At 42.0% G+C, this 22,122-nt stretch overlaps 1 long non-coding RNA gene across 3 annotated transcripts; it reads right to left on the bottom strand.

The window, feature by feature from the left end:
- Positions 1 to 812: 812 nt before the first annotated feature.
- On the bottom strand, positions 813 to 22,120 carry LOC135314412 (uncharacterized). 3 transcript variants are annotated; one of them, XR_010373923.1, is made up of 6 exons: positions 21,524 to 22,120; positions 18,835 to 18,950; positions 13,426 to 13,922; positions 12,328 to 12,452; positions 10,352 to 10,443; positions 813 to 4,327 (listed from the first exon to the last, which is right to left on the bottom strand). It is a non-coding gene; the product is annotated as an uncharacterized LOC135314412 (long non-coding RNA). The 3 variants fall into 3 exon arrangements; XR_010373922.1 differs by having other exon boundaries at positions 13,426 to 18,950; positions 20,938 to 22,120; XR_010373921.1 differs by having other exon boundaries at positions 13,426 to 18,950.
- Positions 22,121 to 22,122: the final 2 nt, after the last annotated feature.

Here is a 22,122-nt window from a genome sequence, read left to right as displayed (position 1 = left end):
TGCTGCTTGGGAACAGGCTGGGCATCAGCCAGTGGGTGGTGAGCAATTGCACTGTGCATCACTTGGTTTGTATAGTCTTGTATCATTATTATTATTATTTTCTCTTCCTTTTCTGTCCTATTAAATTGTCTCCATCTCAACCCATCCCACTTGGGGGGAGCGAGCGAACGGCTGGGTGATGTTTAGCTGCCTGCCGGGTTAAACCACGACAGCAGTGTCAAAACATCCATTGATTGCACCTGAATAAACATCTTGTTGAGGTAAGTGGTGCTGTCTGTGAAATTGCTGTGAATTACTTATGATATATTTTTAGTACTTATAATAAAAGTTCATCAAAATCCGAGACTTTTCAAATCAGAGGTAGATTCTGTGCGTGAAAGGAACAGTTTAGCTCTCACGTATAGTCATGATACACGTATCCACGTGAGCCAGTAGTAATAAAGACATTATTTCCTCATTATCTCATGATCATATCGTGCATCTGTCTAATCTGTGAATAAAGTATTAACTGCCACGCACTTCCAGAAGCTGGGAGAAGCATGGTGACTTCCCAAAGGTGCAAGTGGACTTGTCTGTATTTATAAGTCAACAACAAGCTGATGTAATTAAGCCATTACTCCATCAGTGACTTGGCCCTGTTCTTTCCTCCATCTGGTAGGTAGGCAGGCAGATTAAATTTATGCCATGTGTTTATTTTTCTTGTAACAAAATGAGTTGTGTTTATAGTTTTAGTCACTATGAGGTGGTAACAATCTTACGAAAATGTATCGATTCACGTTAGAAAAGGAAGACTTAGCAGGAACACGACGACCTGCCACCCAATGCGCAATATTTTATTTAAAGGAAATGGCAGTACAATATATTTTTTATTAAAAAAAAAAGCTCAATTACAGACCTTAAAGAAAATTAGATTTATAGTTGAGCCTCGGAGTTTTGAAGCTACCAGTTGGTTCCTGGAAGTGATTTTTAAATGAGTTTTGGGAAATCATTTTAGTATTGACTTGGGCCATAATGGTTGGCTGTTGCTTTTTTGTATAAGATTGATTAAATTACTCTGAACAAGCTCCAAGTCCATGTCCTTCTCTGAGGCCAATTGTGAATTTGACCATAATACACTCTCTAAAAAATATTTCAGAAAGTAAATACTCTCTAAATGTGGAAGCACATCATTGTGCTCTTTCAAGAATAAGCAAACAAATTTGGTTCCTTGTCTCGACATACATCACTTCTTTCTTTTATACCACTCGCTTTCTCTGGCTTTAAAAGGCCGGGATTTTTTTCTAGGTTTCTTCTATATACTACAATAAGAGATAATTTTGACTATGTCTTAAAGAAAGAACTAGCTAAGAAATAAGTGTATTTGCAGTAATAAGAACTGGCGGTTGTACTACTGATTTCAGCCCTTACCTGCCTCTCTGGAACATAGGACCCCTCCAGTTATTTCTTCATACTTCAGTAAACTCAAGTGAAATCAGAGTCACAGTATGTCGGGCTCTACACAAGCACATGGGAATCAATGTTTTTAAACTACAAAAATCTTTGAAAATAAATGCCAAATATGTAAAAAGTCCATAAACAGAGAGGTGAAAGGACTTATCCACAGGTGCTGAAAGCTCCTGGGCTTGAGGCAGAAGCAGAACCCAGGACTTCAGAGACCCATGCCAGATCCTATCCAGTGAGCTCTGCTGCTTCTTGGTTACCTGAGTTGAGATGCTCCCAAAACACAGGCTTGTCAGAGCTTTTATAAAAAGTATGGTATGTACTTCAAAAGACAAAATTAAAAGCCAGTAAGACATAGCCCCAGGAAGCCACCAAGGGGTGACACGGGTTCGTGTCTCCCACCAAGCCAGAAGCAAAGCACGAAACGGTGACAGAACAGGAGCAAGAGGAAGAAAACAGTAGAAGTGTTGGGAGGAATCTAGCACGAGCACCTGCACAGAAATCATCCCAAATAGTGACGTGCACTCTGCAGGCATGACACAGAGGAAAACCAGCAGCTTGGGCTACGACCCTCCGAAGGACAGCCTGCTGCAGTTCCCAGATCTCCCGAGTTCTCATCTGAGAGGGAGTGGGTGAGGTGGGGAGCTGAACTCCCCTGATAAAATCTGGTTCAGTGAGGGGAAAGATTGCTAGGGAGCATGACCCCCTCTCTTAGGAAGGATTTCTATTTCCCTGGAATTAGTGCCTACACTAGGAGGTCCTGCACTGGTTCTTTAGGCTGGAAGATCTAGGCAAGTCTCGGTTGCCAGGCAGATGAGGTTGGCTCGCAAAGGTTGTGATTTTGTGTTCTTCCTGTTCTTAAGTGTCTTTAACTCCTGCCGACAAGAGTAATCTAGCTCTTCAGAGGTCTTAAGTAAACAGGAATCCTGCAGGGTAGAGGTTAAACTAGCACTGAAAGAGTGGGTATCTGCAACGTCCCCTAATCGTTTCCATGAACTCTCCCTACGCAGTCCTTTGTTCTTCAAGGCAAAAATGTTCGGACACCAACTCATGGAGGGATGTGCGAAAACGCCTCCTACATCCCCCACGCTACAGGTGGTCTTTAGATCTTTGGGTTAGAAAGAAAAGGCGTTCGCTCCTAAAACTGATCAAAGCACAAGGGATGATTTAGTTGAGTCAATGTGGAAAGAAGTGGCAGTCTGCTTCAGGTTTTCCTTGTTATTATTTATTTACTTGTGTTGAGTTTCTACCTTGGATAGAGGGAAAAACCTCATAATTTACTGCCTCAGATTTGAGCTGTAATATATTGCTTTCTGGTGTCTGCGAGCTTCAGAAAAGACAAGAAATTTTCTCCCGGTAAATGTGCTGGTTCATTTTGTATTAATTTGAATACCTTGCTGATAAACTGAATTTACTGCTGCCCACAAACAATGTAGATATGAACGCTATAATCTCTTGTGCTCCCTTTCTTGATGAAATTTTAAATGTAGTTTGTTATAAGTGGCACCTCCGTTAAAGCAATAATTAGTATTTCAGGCTGCTTAAAACAACACTTTAATTCTCTGTAATAATTTTAAGAATTGAAGAATATCCCTTCAGGTATTACAGTGTTATTTTCAATGTTTTGCTTAAATACCTAAATTCACATTATTCACTAACATTCCCTCCTCACTGGGGTGGCGTTCAAGCTCCGGGCTGGCGTTAACATATCTTTTAAGCCACAAAAATGGAGATGATACAAAATAAAGGAAAAAGAAGCAGCCACTTGAACTCTTAATTTATCAGCCAATATTTCACTTCACATCATTTGAACGGTCTTAGAGCAAAGCATGTACCTAAAAACAGACAGCACTTTCTCTGAAAAGCTGGTGTCCCAAATGGTTTAGGGCAGAAGCAGATGAGCATACAAGGAGAATCCTGGACATAAGGCACTGAAGCTCCAGTTGACCAAGGGGAAGAAAACAAACACCATGCAAACACTGGGCCAAATACCGCCATATCTCAGGTTAAGCCAAGTCTACATGTGCTGTTGGACAGAGAACAGAATTAGTTTTAGCCACTATGTCTTTCCCCTTTCCCAGGACAGAGGTGGAAATGGCAAGCCGAACTTGCCAGGTTCAAGAAGGTGACTTTGAAAACAATTCATAAGGAGTGAACATGCATTAAAGCAAAACCAAATTCTGTTTGCTTCAGGTAAGGCATGGGCAGTCTCGTTGCCAGCGCTGAGGGTGATTTGTATTCACAAAACAGCCTCATTTGCTTTGCCTTGTGTCTCGTGCAGAGGCTGTCGCTGTATATGCGCTGTGAAGTTTATGGCTATGGGGGTTTTCTAACCATAAGCACCTCTGATGCCCCAGTTACACTGTTGCTTTCCCCAGTTCAACAGCAGATCTTTTTTTCAGTAGGTGGTGTGAAAATAATTGTTTACAATTCTTCTTTCTGCAGATTTTGACTTAATTAGACTCATTACCAGGACCAAGTGACATATTTTCTATTGGAAAAGCTTTGTGATGAGACAAGCTTCTTATATCTTATTCAAAACCTCTTGCCAGGCGAAGCAGGGAGGCTTCCACGAAGCAGTTTTCCCCCCAGACTGGTTTTGGAGAGAAGGGGTTGTCTTCTTGCAAAATATATTGTGTTTTTGTTAAAAAAATATCTGCTTTGCTGTCTATAATGTACTTTGCCCACAAATATTGCTGTGAAGAAACCCCTGTATTATGGTCAGGTCTGCTCTTCAGTGATCCAGATCGGAAAGACAGATGCTTCAATGACATTCTTTGTATGTATTTTTTGGTTACTGGGGAGTCACATAAACAGCGACGGCGCAATACGCAGCATCCTTTGCTCAGAGCCTGTGCCTGCCGCGAGAGATCACCCAGCTCTGTGACTGCGGAGAGACAGCAGAAAAGCAAAAGGAATAAAAATAAGAGGAGGAAAGAGGATAAATGTAGGCAAGACATGCTCAGGAGAGGCATTTCTAGTTCTTTTTAAGGGATTTCTAGTCCTTTAAGGGATTTCCAGCACACAGTCAGTAGAAAATTTTCATCCACTTCCAAACCGGGCAGAAACTCCTTTCGGGAGCTGTCATTGCTAGCCTGGACAGATACCATCGGACAAATAACACACAAACCCTTACTTTGAGGAAGGACCCACAGCAGGCTCCCAGGTAATATACTGAATACCTTGTATTTTAGTGCACCTGGCAGTGTGCTGGTAATGAACGAGCGTAGCACACGTAGCATAAAATATCATCACGTACAGCACAAACACTGCTTGGACCTCTCTCTTGATGCAAGCAGCATATAAATGACAGCAGTTTAATTTCTGATAAAATGATAGCCTTTTCCTGGGCAGAAAAAGCAAGTAAGTGTATGTCGGATGGCAGCTGTGAATGTATCCTACGCTTTTATTCTCTTTTGCCACGTAGCCATTCATTCTTCGACCTTCCCGCGTAACATTCTATATTTCCCTAGGCAAAAAATCTGTGACCCCAGCCACTGTCCTTCCCTGGCAGTCTCTTTTCAGAATTTTCCTTTTTCTGGACAAGTGCTTCCCCGTCTTACTTTTTGTTTTGTAACCAACAGCATGCCACTCGCTCGGACGTGGAGCCGGGCAAAACCAAGGTCGCAAAAAAATACTCATTTCACATTTAGCTGATGTGTTGGAAAAGATTCATTAAGAAGGACCGTGAAGTTGCTCGGCTCAGACGGCCACTGTATAAACCACTGAGACACCCGGGAGAGGTTTTTCAAAAATTCTCCCAAAAGCCAGGGATATTTCCAAATGAATGGCAGTTACGTTGTCGACCCCATAGATTTTCATTAAGACTGAAATACTTAAATGCTCTCTGTATGCTTTGCATGCCTTCTGCCTTAGCACTCGTTGGTTATAACTGCTAAGACAGATCTGTGCTTAACGGTTTGCTCCAAAATCCACCTTAAGTATCCAGTTATGAGAGCCCACAGAAATTACAGTCTTGTCTTTGCTTCGATATAAAGATGGATACCATTTTCATTTCCACCACTGAGGTCCAGGCCTTCCCGTCTTTAGTCAATGCCACTACTAAATGTACAAATCAGACATTTTTTGAAAAATTAAATAACCCCACCCTGTAACGTTGGCTCAAGCATTTTTTTAAAATCCAGTACCGACTGCTTGGCTTTATTAACTGTGACTGCAAATGCCTTAAAAATATGTCAGCAGAGTTACTTTGTTATTGTGGTTAACAGCATTACATGGGATTCAGCATCTAAATCTCTCAGCCTATATTGTGTGTCAGAAGTGTGGGAAAGAATGGCTGGCGAGAATTGTGCGGAGCTTATCATTGTAGGAGGGTGGATGCAATCATAATTCTTGTGCCTTGTCCTTAGCAGGATTGAGAGAGGTTTTGTAGGCTGAGTCGTGAAAAAGAAAGAAGAATAGGCTTTGTTTGACTATTATGGCAAGTGTCAAACCTGGTGAATAATGTAGATAATTTTTCTGGACATTTGAAGTGGCAAATAATGTATGATTAATGTCAGTTCCAGTGTTTAGCTTCCTCGTTGCTCCGTAGAAGTGCCATGGTGCTGTTCAGAAGTAAAAAAATGGTACAGAGCTATGTCTTGAGCAAGGACTGGGTTATAGGTTTTATCCTGTATTTGTTGCTGTTTGCTTTTAAAACTCATTTTAAGTACCTTCTAAGCAAAATAAACACGTTGCAATCAATCTGCAGTCTTTTTGGGTAGGTCTGTCTTCAGTTGCATCTTTAAATACTTAATATAGATTAAAAACATACGGGATTATGTATTGTCAATATCGCAAGTGTCATTGTCCCTTAGAAATGCGTCCTGGCTTTACCTCAGGACGATTACCTTCACTGTTTTCACCTTAGGTTATAGGTTTCAAGGTATGCTTTAATCTGTGTATGTGATCACAGTGTTGTTGGACAGGCCTCAAGAACAGGCTTAGTCCAACCATCTGTTATTGAGAAGGACTCAGGATACTTCGATTAACCTCAGCTGACTTTTGCTTAACCTTGTGTTTACCTCAAATTAAAGAAGCTGCGCCCAGCATGTCTTTTCTTGGTGAGCAGTGAGAGATGGGATCTCGCGCCATCCGTACCTCCACTGGGTACTCTCGTCTGCTGCTGTGGCAGCACGGACATCTTCCATCTTCCCAGCCCAGTCTCACCTGGGAAGTGCGGGAGGTGCCGGTGTAAAGGGGGGCGGCAGCTGGAAGGGCCAAACCTTCTTCACTTGGCTCCACTTGTTCTCCTCTGTGCATATGCAGAAATTCTTTAGAGTTTCTTCCAAGATAAAACTATGCCATCTCATCAAATTATTGCATTTTAAAAAATTGATATTAAAAATAACTTTTTGCCTCAGACTTCCCTTGGCTCTTCCTTTGTTCTGGTCTGATATGGACACCGGGGAGCCACCCCATCACTGCCCCGTGCCTTCCCTGGGCAGAGGAGCCCTCTAACCCAGCATTCCCACTTCACGTTTCATTTGCCTGTCGATTCAATAACCGTGAAAATGTTTGCTAATTTCCAACAGTAAACTTTTCAAAAAAACACAGCAATATTTCTTTTTCTTTCCTCCAGGGCTGGTGGCAGAACACAGAAGACAGTGACTGATTTTAACAACTCCACGTGCTCATGCCTGCCCCCAACCCCAGCCCTCCTCTGTCTGCCTGGCTCTGGCTCCTTCTCTCTTCTCTCTTTCTGTTCCTTTGCCTCTGTGTTTCTGTCTCTATTTTTTTTTTTAATTAAAAATCTCCAATTTATTCTGTCTTTACTCAGAGATGTTTGTTAACACTCCTGTTGTTCTTGACGCCTCTCAACTCCTGCCAATTTACCTACTCTTTTTTTTTTTTTGGTCAAAATACGATAGTCCTGAACGAAGTCCTCTGAATCAGCCTTCATCAGTGCCAAGTACCAAAGCATAATTACCTCCCACGTTTCATGCATGACATCGCTGTTAACATACAGCCAGATGCGATTTGCACTTCTGCCACGACGCTACACTATGGACAGGCACTTTAGCTCCGGTCTTCTCTTGTGACGCTCTAAGTACATTGCCTCTCGCCCACTTTCAATGTCATCTCATTGAATCCTGACCATCTTTCCAATTTATCAGGATCATTTTGAATCTTAATTCTGGTTTCAAGAATGCTGCTACCCTTGATAGTTTAATGTACGCTACAAATTTTACATGAGTACAGTCTTCCATCATTTAAGTTAATGAAAGCGCTGACAGACCTCTGTCTGAAATACCCTCCTAGCTTTAGAGCAAAGTACTAAATCTTCAAGGAAAGTGTATTTTCAGCCACTTTGGTAGTACTGTTGATTAGTGCTAGTACATATTTTCTCACCTTGCTTATATGGATGCTATATAGCTCTGCCAGGGCAAATATAGATACCCCCTTCTGCATCTCTTATCCACTAGGAAATTATTCTGTCAAAGAACGTATTGGGGCTTTTGTTGGTTTTGGGTTGTTTTTTTCTTTTTTTACTTCAGGTGCTCAGGAGTAAAATATTTTAACAAACTCATGGCATATTTTTATCCCAAAGTTTCCACTCTAATTTCTGTGCCACGGTTGCAGCAAATAAGACGGAGGGCTTGAGGATTTTATTATTGTGCCACTGTAGGTGATTGCAGATATAAACAAGAGAAATTTTCAAAGTGCCTGTATAACAATCCACAGAATAGGTTTAATGCATTCATTCAGGCTGGTTTTCTGAGAATTAATTTACATTTGTTATATTTGAGAGTCTCACATGAAAAGGTATTTCTATCATGATTTTTAATCGAGTAATTTGATGAGATCATAAGTATTTACTTTGGGAGGAATTAAAATTAATTTCTGCACATACAGAAGGTGTCATTCCACAAGCCTAAAATTTATATCTATTTGTCCTCCATAATGTTTCATGAAGGAGAGAGAAAAATACATGAAAACACATAGCAATAGGATCTTTTGGTCTCTTCTCTCTCTGTCTTATGACTGCTAATAAAAAAAATCTTCAGTGGAAAACCTGTGAAGAAGGGAAAAGAGCCCAGATCTATTTAAGAAGCAAGGATTTCACTATGAAAAAATTCTGGATTCCATGCACTGTGATAAACTTCCTTTTGTCCTTTCCATGTTAATTTATATTCTACCCCGTCCTAGATACAAGCTCTTTTCTTCAAACTGCCTTCAATAATACAGAGCATTGTTCGAGGGAAGATTCTTTTTTTTTTTTCTCTTGAATGTATGATGAAAAAGTTGAATAACCCTCAAGCAAATGCATTTTAAGGAAAATTGTACGGGGGTGGGAAGAACAAGCCCTGGAGCAACTGCTGAGTCACTTGCTCCTACCACGCGAGGCGTCTTCAGGAGCCCAGAAAGCTTGTCAAAGTCAAAACCATGCTTCACTGGTGTAGCACATCTATCTGGGATATCATCAGAAAGCTTCCTGACAAATCTTCGGGGGGAAGACAAGATAATTAAGGAACTGACTTTAGAATGTGAGCTGTTAACTTGCGCGCTGAGCTCAGCGGAGCAGGCAACGTGTAAATGTCACCGTCAAACCAGATATTTATTAGTTTGAACTGACACACTCTAACTTCCCAGTAAGTAGTGAGAAAATATTCCCTATCACTTGAGACATTTAAAACTGCAGCAGATTGAACACAGCCTGAAAAAAATGTTCTCTTGAGCCGAATGCTCTTATGGCAGCGAGGGGAGGGATGAGATGAAGAGTTTCAGTCTTCCCCTTCTGTCTTTGTCCTCCTACTTTCCAGCCATTGCCTCCAAGATTCTGTTGGTTGTTTCTACAACCAAAATTGTTTCCAGGGTGCTATAGGGTAAGTGGGCAACTCAACTTATACAGTAATGAGTGCATGGAGAATTGGATGACCCAGTGGCCAGCGTGCAAAATAATGGGAACTCATTTTAAAAAAAAGTATCGACTGTTTTCCCCTCCTTGCTCACCAGCTGCACTCTGTGCTGTGAGAGAAACCAATCACAGACTCATTCCCAAACTGCCCAGATGAAAAAGACCTGTAGCCTACTTTGCTTATTGCCATAACTCTCTGGAATTGCTTCCTGCCATATATTTGAGTACTATGTTCAGGCTAATTTGCCATAACTTTCCACTTGAAACCTATTCCATACCCTGATATATCTCATCTCGAGCTCTTCCCACAACTCCCGTCCTGAAAAACTCAACCCATATTTTTTTTCCTTTGTCCATTTTCATTCGGAATCAGAGAAGCTGCCTGAAATATTTAAAGGCTAAGGACCTCAGCAGGCACTGGAGAATGCTGTCCAGCCTCTCCCTGTCATTTTCTTTGCTCCGTGGAGGATCTGGCATTGTAATAAAAATTCCAGACAGGCAAGCGAAAATGATCCATATGACAGGAGTATCTCCTATCCTTGTCTCCTGGAGATAAGGACCTTTTTACCTACAGCTTGAGAAGTATTGTTTAACAAGCATGAAAGGAGAAGCGCCTTATAACATTGTTGGTTCTACCATATTGAGTTAAAGAAACACCTTTATAGAATATAGAGAAGTAGGATTTTAAAATAACCATCTCAAAGGTATGATCCATTCAGGCACAAAGACCTACTCTTGGGCCAAGAGGAGGCTGAAATGGGTCAGGCTCCATTCTGCAACACAGACTTATTCACCCTGCTTCTTGGGTGTTAGGCTTACCCAGTGTCATTGCACAGTGCACTGTCTTGATCCAGGGTAGTTTCTATAGGGCTGATGTGGGCATATATACACAATATGCTGTGATGACCTCAGAGGAGACAGTCCCAGCTATAAAGTAGGACATGGCCTGATGAACGTCGTTCTCCAGGCATTTCCCTAGGGGACTGTGTATTACCGTATCATCCATTTGTGAATTGTGAATGCTCATGCCTGATTCTGTAAATGCTCACTCACCTGGCTGACCTTGCCCACGACACCTCACGTAGTCCGCATTGAAACCAATGGAAAGTGTTCAGTCCTTTACAAGAGAACTGAATCAGATGCAGCTGGAAGATAAAATGAAATTCAGATTCAAAGCTATTGAGGATAGGAGCATAAAAGTCCTAAGTTAGAAGAAGTTTGGAATTTCCTCTTCCATTTCAGCATTAATCGTATATTGAAATTAAACTATTCTTTTAAATAGCATTAGTGTAGTTCATCAGCTAATTTGAAAATACTGTAGCCTTAATACAGGTACTGAATCCTGCTTTTACATCCTTTAGCAGGAATCCTTGTGCCACTAAGATATAAAGAAAGCACTATTTCCCTGAGCAAGTGGTGATGAAGTTTGCTGTGTTGGAAAAACAGCACTCTGCGTGTGTGTGTGCGCGCGCGCGTTATCACTTCTGAGCTCTCTCTTGGTTATCTTTCTTTATTCCACACAAGCATGGTATTGATAGCCTGGAGCAATCTTTGTGTGCCCTTTCAATCAGAAAAACCTCTTGATTTGTATACTTATATAGAACAGGCCAAGTTGAAGTGAGAATTTATTTCCTGAAGAAAACAGATTTAATGTGAAAGGTGATCCTCAAAAGTTTCTCAGTTTCAGATGCCTTGGATAAGCACCAAGAAATGGAGCTGCTTATTCAAGTGGGTCTGCCATGCATCTGAGAGCTGCAAAGTCAACGGACGGGAGGGAGGGATTGTTTTGCACACAGGTCCCTTTCTTCAAGGGCAGCATACATATTAGAAGTATTAAAGGAGGATTAATATGCTGACCATCACACCCACACGGTCAGTACCTCACTCTGCATTGCTTCGTGGTCTAGAAGTCCGCCCAGCTCAGAGCCTTCAGCTCCTGCCCCTCAACAGTTTTATGTTCCTGCCACTTACCTTAGACTTGGCAATCCTCTGATTCTGATACCCCCAGACCCTTCTGAACCTCATTGTGTGCACAGAAAAAAAAACCACCAACCAATAAACAAAAGAAAGGAAAAAACCCTACATTAACAAAATATTCACCAGACTTTTAGAACACTTCTTTAAAAAATTATGGCAGCAAATATGGTTATTGGAAAGTTTCATCATCTTCAGTTTTCCTGGTTAAGAGTAATCTTCGGTTCTCCTGGTTACATATTTGTTCTTAATCTTAATTAATGTAATTCCTGAACCTTGAAATGAGTGCAAAACTAGACAGAGGACACAGCGAGTAAGTAGCACGGTCAACAGGTTAGCGTTTGGAGTGCTGAGAGCTGCCTAAAGGGACGCTGTACTGAGAATACTCTTCAACATGAAAAAGAGACCCACAGGAAAACTGCCATTATCTCAAGTAATCTCCAGCAAAGAGGATGTGGTTATGAAATAACTTTTGGAGACCTTTGGTAATTTGGTACCTCAACCTCCGGTCACCAAGCTACTAGATCAGAAAAGAAATGTTCATAAGCCCTTTCGAAATACCATTCTTCCATCACCGCAGCGCACTAAAATGTATGGTACATGGCAAACCAAGGATGGATTAGTACGTGACCTAACGATTATACGGACAAAAGAGGGGGAAAACACTGCACCACCTTTCTGTAAGTTCCATTTATCCATGAAATAACAATTGCATTCGTATTTGCATTTCCATTATACAGAATACCCTACCTTCTGACTTACCACCACAATGGTATTGTTTTATTTATTTTAAGCCGGGTGGTTTGCTTTTCACGGAATGAGCAGCTAGTAGAAAAATAGGATTCAATAATGCGAACATTTCACAGAAAATATATTGCATTAATACAACAATATAAAAGCCGTGCTCAGCAGTTTCTCTAGGACAAGGTCTGTTCTAGAACTACATGCCCAGATTTCTAAACACTCACTTGGAGGACTATGAAGGTTATATCTCGTTAAAAGAGATAATACAACAATATGTTGTAGGAGTTCCACTTTGGATTTTGTTTACTTACTTCTCCCCGTTGAAAAGAGTCGCAGGTTTAACTGGCTGCTTTCAAGCAGAATATTTCTGTGGCTCTAGTTCTTGCTCATACTTGCTATTGCAGGCTTCTGAGTAAAACCTTGCAGTGACTGAGGACTACACAAGGAATAGAAAAGCGTAGCTGTTAACCGAACTTGAAAGTTACTCCATGCAGAGATCACCCCACCACCCCCCAAAAGGATTCAGAAAGGTTCTATCGGTATCAGATATTGTGACCCGATTGCCTGGCAGATGTAGCGTCCTCTGTGCAGAATTTCATCTCCTCTGTGGGTTGGCATCGAAGATAGATGCTCTCTGCTCTATTTCTTCAAGCTGTCAGAAACAGTGGGCCTCCCCTCCTACTTCTTTGGTCTTCTCTGGTTACAGGATATCCACGGTCTCTCTCAAGAAAACCCTTCTAGTAGCTCATTATGGAAGCAACCAGCAAAACTCCTACATCCTAAGCAGATCCTAGTCGAAGAACGTACACTAAATCTCTATTCGATAGTCTGTCACCTTTCCTTCTGATGAACCGGTTACAAATGAGCTAAAACCATATGAAAATAAATGACGAGACACTCAGCTGGTGTCACGATTGTTGTTCTTACGTCAAGAGATATGAATTGACAACAACTGCTGCCATATGGCTCTGCATTTGTTACAACAGAGCCAACGGCAGGGCCCTGTGGCAAGCGAGCACTCTGTAATGTGTTCCTTTGACTTCGTACCTTCTCTGTCTCTCATGCAGTGCTTCCAACGCACGGCCCAGTTTGACACCAGCCAGTCACTTCTTGTATTTCACTGGCAATAAATACCATCTGTGCAAACCCCATGCCATTCACCAACGATAATGTCCATCAGAGAGAGCCCGTGCATTATTCTGCTGGCATTCAAACTTGTTTGGCCTTCGCAAGAAAATGAATTTTTTAATGTATTGCTTAAAGAACTGCTTTAGTATTTTGTTTGAGTTTCATAGAAACCCTGGATTCTTTCAGTATGAATGGAAAATCATTGTTGAAGGAAAGAACATAGTGAGGTCATGTCTTAGTTTGAAGGGTAACAAAAACAAAATGAAAATAAAAACACTTGCCTGTTTTTAATGCTCCCAGCTGTCCTCTTTCTCCTTGAGTCCTTTGTAACAACTGCAATCATTTTATTTCTGATCCAGTATCGAGGAAAAAGAAAAGCCTCTTGAAAATGTAGCGCTTGAATACGGAGAAGCGTGTATTTTTCTTCAGAAATTAACTATTTGCATGTTCTTAAATGTACCTCAAACACTTAAGTCAGAAAAAAAAGATATGGTTGGGTTTTTTACTCTTCGTATTAATCATTGCTGCAATAGGGTAGTTTAGGATGGTGAAACCAAATAGCCCAAGTGCTCCAGGTCTGTTGGCAGATTCCTGGTTTGGCGTTTCTGGCATCTGTAGCTGCGGAGCGTGTGAGCAGCAAGAGCGGGCGTCAGACCTGCCCGCCGACCCTGGGACCCCCGGAAGGTCCTCCATTGCGAGCGCGGCCACCTGCTGCTCACATAGGCCTGGGGACCTCATGTGCCCGTCCACAACCGCGCTCCATCTGCAGTACCGCAACCTGTCGGGAATAACATTACAGAAGGCGGCAAAATGAGTTTCCGGACCTTTAGGGCCTTCGACAGGGTCAGAAGCACCATGCAAATATGGTTACAGTTATGTTTTTGTCCTGTTTGTCACCATTCTGCTTTCTGTGATATGGCTGTAATGGATATGCACTGCTGCAAAAGAAAAGGTGCTCTAGAAACAACTGGATAGATTTAGTTTCATATGATCCCCGCTTTCTTGTCTAAATTCATTATGTAATTATACACGTAAAATGTTACCTGGACTTATGTATAGCATGTATGTATGTAACAGTAGTTTCTTAGGAAGCATTCCTGCTGACCTCTTTTTTTATAGATAATGCTTACCATGATTGAATCTGTATAAAAATTAACATTTAAGTCAAGCCACTTTTGTCTTTTTGGAGAATATATTCCTGCACACTTACATAAGCGTCTGGAGCATGGAGGCATAATAAAAAACCTGTAGCAGAAAGTGATGGAAAGCACTTTTATAATTTATCTCTCAATAAAAAAAGCATACATACATTCTACAACCCCCCATTTCTACAGTGCACCCACACTGATGAGCTCCCGTTGTTCTTTCTTTAGAGACATGCTTGGCATGGAGTAGAGCCAGGGTGAAATAAATAAATAAATACAAATAAAAATACCCTTGCTATATTTGTATTTATCGTTAGCAAGACAACTAGAGCCTGCCTCCTCTGCTGATTACAATTAATATGGGGGGTAGAAATTATAACAAACAAAAAAAATTTCTCGCACATTATTCATGAGCATCAAGCTGATTTTATTCTTATGTTCCACGACACCCACACGATAGTGGGAAAGCTTGAAATGATTAAGCATAATAAAGATCTAAATATGCAATTTTTCTTTTTAAGCAACTGTTAAATGATAACTTAAAAATGGTGGAATTTTACTGGTGTCACTGTTTGTTGTTCATAAAGAAAATGAAAAATTTACGTATCCAGTTTTAATTATACATGCTCTTTAAGTCTATTTTTATGCATATTCATCAACTCTCCTGCAAGGGAGAAATGCAGTTTCCTCACGGTATTGTCTTTAAATCCCATTTAAGTCAAAGCAGAAGGGGTGCTTGAGTAGACCCTTCAGCTGTGTGAGGGATTTCATCTAAGACCAGCGCTCCCTGGCCTGGCCTGGCCCTCCTTCCATTAAAGCTACCGGAATGAAGGGAAGTGTCCCCAGGTGAGGATCTGGCCTCCAGTTTCTGAGCAAGGAGTAGCTACAACACAGCCAAAGTTTTAAAGCATTCACTTTGAAAACTGGAGACCTTCTGCGACAAACACTTTTTTTCCCTGTCACGGTATCCTCCTGCCTGATGACTCTTCTGCTGACAGTAAACTAAATATTGAACAGCCCTTCAAGGGATCTGCCTTTTTACTTCTGAGCTTTTCAAAGAACCTGATAAAATGTCTAATTATTTGAATAATCAAGGCAATGAATATTTGATCACTAACATCAAAGATGCAGACATAATGCAAGAGCTGAGGTATGTGCTTAATATTGCATTACTCATAACACGAAGAAAATTATAATTTCCTTGAAAATGTGTTTGTTAAAGGTATTTTTCCTCTGCCTTTTTGAACAGTGTAATGGAGAAATATTGGGAATTAGTTTGGATATATTTATTTAATTATCCCAAACTTGTCATTCAGTCATTTGACAAGTTGTTAGGTAAAAAAAAAAGCAGCGGTTGATTAAGGCAAATAACCTCAAATTTGGCCACACATCAACACAGTTCCAGTAAGGGGCTGAGATCTGACGAGACATAGCAATTGATGTTAGTTGCTGCACAAGCATGGAGACTGGATTATCCATCCTGTGTCAATGATGACATTTTGTGTCTGTTTTTGAGTGAGACGCACTGACTAGTGAGTATGGACAGAGGGTCAGAGGTGGCAGGTCTGAGGGTGCCGGAGCAGGGGCACAGGCTGCCCAGAGAGGCTGTGGGGTCCCTTCCCTGGAGACATTCACCCCCCGCCTGGACGCGGCCCTGTGCCCCTGCTCTGGGGGTGCCTGCTCCAGCAGGGGTGGGACAGGGTGAGCTCCAGGGGTCCCTTCCAGCCCCGCCAGCCTGGGATTCTGTGACATCATTGCCACTACCTGGGACTTTCTGCTTGCATTTCTCTTCCCAGCATCTAGAAGAGATGCCAAGTTAGTCCTAATCCCCCTTTTCCATTTCATCCCTCACGGCAGGCACAGCTAGCACTGATCATTAACAACTACACTTTGACTTTGACATGATCTAACGCTCAAGCTGGAGCTAGCGAGAAAACAAAACAACCATTTCTTTTTTAATATTTCAAATACACCTTAAGCAGTTCAGGGACCTTCCATCATGAGCAGTTGCTACCTAGAGAGACACTGTCAAGTTTACAAAGCCCCACGCATTTACCCACCCTGACAAGTTGTCTGTATGAAGATGCCATGTTATTTTGGTTGCAGACAATTAAAATTCTTAACTACTATCTATCAAGATATAGGGAACTGCAAAGGCAGAAAGGTCACCTAATTGAGCCTTAACTGATCTGGGAATGCCCACTTGGCCCATTCTTTCTCTTCCCCTCTGCAGTCCCTGGACTAAATCTTCAGTACAAAAGAGCAAACCCAGGCTCGCTCAGGCAGTTACCTCTAAGCGCAGTGTTTCAGGACTGCCTTTGCCATGCAGATCCCTTTACTCAGCCAGAACAGTACCTCGTAAGCGCAACGCTGCCCAGAGATAGCCAAGCAACACACCGCGAGGTCAAAACCTGGTTCGCAATCCCCCTTTATACCCATTTAATCAGTTTCTCATTCATTTTACTGCGTGTATTCCTACTGATTATATCTCTAGTCATGCATCTCCCACTCGCTTTTAATCTCCTTTCTTAATTAGTTTATGAATACACTGAGCATGACTCCAAGCTCCATTTATTAGCAAAAATATTATGTATTTTTAGTATTATATGTGAACCTTTTCTGGTCTGAACAACCCTCCCTGTGCAGTATCTCAGGTGTCTGAGTGATTGCCGATGTTCTTTAGTGGACTGCAGACATCCTGCTCATTAATCTAAGTAACTGCCTACCAAGTACCTCATCACTTCTGGTGCAGCGCAATAACATTTGGGCTTTCTACTTTCTTAAAGCAATATGGCAATATTTCAACCTATATACTAATCCAGATCCACGGGCAGAAAATACACCTAGTCAAGCTGCATTTACGTAAAGATATTTATAGGGTATGTTATCACAATACTCCGTTATTTAGTAGAGGTGGTTGTAAAAGAAGAAAAATATTTTAAAATGTGTAATATTTTAAGTTCTGGCTCTAGAAACTTTTTTTAATGGTTACATATTATCTAAACCTCCCATCTGGATCGCCTGTCTGTTGGAAAACCTGATTTCTTTATAATTTCTTAAATCAGAGAGTGAAGATTTTTTAAACAAAAAAACCCACCAACAACTTCTTTATTTAAGAGGGACTTCTGTCCACTTTGTCCAAATAAATTTTAACTGAAATGAAAATTCATATACCCCCTGAAAGCTAAATCTTTCCAAGGCTTCTACAAAGGTACAGCTAGACAAAGAAAGCGAGGTAGTAACTTCGTTGCTCTTAGGGAAATTAGCACAGTGGCATGCGGCAGTGGTGTTTGGCCACCACATTCACTCACTAACCTTACCCAAAACTGAATGAGGAAGAAGGAAAAAGGGCACCTGTGTTATGCTGGACCCGTTGCCAATGAAGAGAATGAAATATTGCAGAGTTTTCATCTCTGTTATTATATAGTGAATAAATGATCCAAGTGGAAGGCTAAAGATATTAAAGGCACATTATTTACCCAAGGAACTCTTCAATTCTTGATAGTAGAATTCTTCCTTGGAAAGAAACCCCTACATGTGAGGAACAATAGATCAAATTGCAGATATTCACTAGCAGAAGCAAAACTTGCTTTAAAAAGAGGCAACACAACTACTGTTCTAATTTCTATTGCTAAGAAATAATTGCAAATTGTACTTGTGCCTGGACCTCCACTTAGAGATCAAAGACCAACTGTAATAAGACATTATCTCTTAAGAAGGGGCCCCATTCTAAGGAACGCCTGAAATAGAAACGGGCAGTCCAGACAAAAAGTGTGCAGACTGTCAACTGCTGCAGAGGAGAAAGAACAACGCTGTAGCTTCTTATAATGTGCTGCTGTGGCTGCTCTCTTTCATCTTACCATACATTAAAAGTAGCTTTTTCTCCCTGCCTATGCCAGCCCTGCCACAACGGGCGCGCAGTGGGAGTCCTCGCAGCGTGACCCAGCAGCTGCCTTTGGACACCACAGCGCCAGGACTCCACTGATGGCGGGAGGGGGGGCGGTGGCGGTGAGAGGGGGGTAACAAACTACAGTGTTAAAAAAAATCCACAAAACCCGTAACCGTAGGATCTGAAGCGCTAACATGAGAAAAAAGAGAAATTGAAGATCGTATAGATACAGCTTGGCTAAAACATGGGGCAGGGAAAGCAGCCAGTAGATATTTTAAGGACGTGCTTGCATGGGAAATACTTAGAACTGAAATACACAGAAAAGAGCTATGAAGCGTTGTGCGAATAGGAGAGAGGAAATCAAGTGAAAATTAAAAAAAATAATTTGACAGCAAGTGCTGTGTGGTTGCTGTGTTATGGTTTCCCAAGGGAAACAGTCAAACCTGTTCCACTGGAGAGAGAAAACACGAAACAGGCTGGACGAAAGCACAAGAAAATGCACTGCAGAGGGCGTGCAGTTGTCAGAGGTGGTGCATGAGAGCGTTGCCATCCCTGAATTACCCATTTTCTGGCTGGTGTTTCACTGTGATCCTTCTTTTCCTCCTCTGGAACCGCTAACCTCCCATCTCACAGCGATCCCAAGCGGTGGTGCACACCTGCAAAGACCTGCCTGCGAGGCTGATGCCACCATCACCGGCCAGTCTGGGTCATTCAGCACCGACGCGTGGCTGGAGTCCTGCCTCTGGAAAGAGCCAGCAGCTGGGGTCGCATCCTGCTAGCACAAAAGAAATAACCAGAAATTAACTGCTCCATGAAAGGACATAAAAACATCATCCAGTCTTGAAAGTGTGTGATAATTTCCCTAGTCTATTTTTATAATTGAATGGAAAAATCTTCTTTAACATTTCATATAGATTATTAGAGAACACTTCATTTATGCTGCTAAGTACTGTCTTAAAATACCTTTACTGGAGTCTTCAAAATGACAAACACCTGTATTATCACTCACACCAAGAATAGGTTTCCACCACAGACCATAATAACAAAAAATGATAATTTGTGAGGTTCTGAGAAAAGATGGGACTAGTAAAAATCATCACGTAATTGACTTTTTACCATCCCAAGACCACTGTTGCTTAATAAGGCTGAGACTTTGAGAATGAAATTAAAGCATAAATCCCTGGAAGAGACTTTCATGAGCTTAACATGCAATTATTAGGTTTAAAAAAAAAAATCAGCTTTCAGGTTCTAAAGGTCTTTCTGTCAATAGAAATGCAAGGAGGGAATGTAAGCACACACTGTCAGAAACAAAAGCAGCTCAGCACTGGAGATGTCAAGGAAATTGAAAACGGATAACGCTCAAGGTCCGGAATTGTTATTAGAAAATTGTTGGTACAATGAAATTTTGCTCCATGTTGGTATGGAAGGAGCAAAACATGTTTTTAAGGCGGTCTCCAAAATCCTGGGCAGCTCAGACAGACTTTGAAAGAACTTTCTGGTGATTTCACAGCTCTGCAGACCTGAGACATCTCAGCTAGGAGAGGAGAGGAGAGGAGAGGAGAGGAGAGGAGAGGAGAGGAGAGGAGAGGAGAGGAGAGGAGAGGAGAGGAGAGGAGAGGAGAGGAGAGGAGAGGAGAGGAGAGGAGAGGAGAGGAGAGGAGAGGAGAGGAGAGGAGAAAAAGTCAATGATGTAAAAATCCTAAAACCTAAAACCCAAAATCGGTGAGCGTTCCACCCGACCCCCACACAGAAGGTCAGGTTTCCGAGGGGGCGAGCTTTGCCAGCCAGGATTTGCAAGGCTGCCCACGGGCTTTAGGAAACTCCTCGCTGAGGCGCCTCAAGGAAGACGCTGCCTTGGAGCCAGAAGCGCTTCAAAGCCTTTCCCAGGGCTAACAGATTCTCCTCTTTGTAGAAGGCAGTCTAGATGCTTAATGACTCATGGCTCAGAGCTGTGTTTCCAAATGCAGGGATGTTTTTCATGAGATATTTCAATTTCTGGGAAATTGCAGGGTGTTTTTTTCCAAGAGAAGACTATTTTATCTGATGAGGGCTGACCAGCCTGTTTGCTCTCTCATTGCTTTAGGAGTGAGCTTAACACCGGTGATCTTTTGTTTTTTTAGAAGCTAACTTTAACAAAAAAATTAAAATCAAGCCTCTACTTAAAAAAAAAAACAACCCAGCAAACTGTATAGCTAAGAACAACAGGATCAGTTGTGTAAAAAAATATGAGATAGATTCTGGCAGCAAGTGGCCCAGAAGTCTCCGTACCACGGCAGGGAAAGAGGCTCTTGCTGCAGCCGCTGCGGCTCCAGCATGGCAAGGCAGAGCTCCTGCCATGTTTATGGGCATAGCAAAACCTGGGCAGGAGACACACAACTGTGTGATGCCTCACTGTTGTGTTTGGCCTGGCCCGCCAGCCTAATTCAGAGGAACCTGGATGTTACTGTGCTGACTGGGAGGTCCAGAGGTGCGAACTGCAGCAAAAGCTACTCAGTCTGGGGAGGTAAAAAGCTATTTCTAGCCCAAACTCCCTCTTACTGTGATGGGCCATGAACACCTGCTCGGCAAGTGAACTCCTGCAGAGTTCACTGATGTCTCCAGGCTTTGGCTCACATTTATGCAGCTGATAAGCAGAAATCTGATCTCTAGATACTTGTCTGTTCAAGCTACACAGATACTGCAAGGTGAGATGCCACAGTTTCAATTACTTTTCTTACATTGCACGCGTGCAAGAGAGGGAGCAAATAAAATAGACAGACCTGCTGTTATTCAGAGACACCCAGAGAATCTGGAAGCGACAGAAAGACTAAATGTGACAGGGGCTCCCTGGAGGGCTTCGCAGGGCTTAGGGAGAGGGGGACGCTTTTCTTCGCCCCCCAGCACACCTGAATGCGATAATCTGAGGCAACAAAGGAATATGGCTTGTTTAATAAGAGGTAACTTTATTCTTAATTCATCTGAGAAAGGAACTGGAGGACTATTTAAAGCACAGTGGAATATTATACAAATAATATTTCCTTGGACAACAAAGGGAAAGTAAGGCATGTCTAATGTGAGAGAGGAAATTGCTAGAGAAGCTCAGATAATACTGTAGCCTTTTGTTGACTTTTTAAGTAGTAACTGCAATTGTAGAACAGATCTATGTGCTATGAATCAACACTATGACTAAAATTCAGGTACTCTTCTAGTGAATTTTTCTTACCAATAAATGCACGCCCCAGAAAACACTCGTCCGTGTGGCACGTAGTATTTAATCCGTGTGCTTTGTACAGCTGGTGGAATTACAGGCAGGACTCATTATAGGTACGCTCACACGGGCAATGCAGCCTGTCGTTAGGCACCTACCATTAGCAGTCCGGCCAGAGGAAGGATGAAGCCACCGCCCGGCTGGAGAAGAGCCCAGAGGCTGCAGGAATCTGTGAGCTGAACCCCAAACTGGGCAGACGCCTGCGCCACAGAGGTCTCTCTCAGCTTGGAGAAGTGGATGTGGAGCAGAATCTCACAGGTTTGGTCTTTCCGTAATGAAACAAGGGAAGCAGATCCTGTTTAGCATCAGAAACAATACTTAGTGACTTTTAGAGACATATTTACTTAATATTTACATGTTAATGCCCCATAAGACTGGCTTCAGATGGCCTCAGCAACCTTTGCTTCAGTTGATAGTCTGAGTAATGTTTTTCTGCTTCATTCTTGCAAGAAACAACTGGGCAGTTTCATGTTGTACCAGTCCCAGACGGGGAGGGAAATGCACCATCTTTCTCAACATGACGTGACTGTGAATTTCTCTCACTGTGTTGGGTTCAACCGAAGTAACTATTTTTACGTCCTATCCAGCTGAGCTACTGCTTAATCTGAGCTGAAATCTAAGAAACTAGAGATGTGAGGATTTAAAAACCATTATTTCAGAGAAAGAGTCTGACTGAAACGAACCCCCTGCCTTGGTT

Source organism: Phalacrocorax carbo, chromosome 7, assembly GCF_963921805.1.
Source record: "Phalacrocorax carbo chromosome 7, bPhaCar2.1, whole genome shotgun sequence".
Lineage (NCBI taxonomy): Eukaryota > Metazoa > Chordata > Aves > Suliformes > Phalacrocoracidae > Phalacrocorax > Phalacrocorax carbo.
Note: the sequence above shows the minus strand (reverse complement) of the source record. Positions and strands in the feature narration are given on the sequence as shown.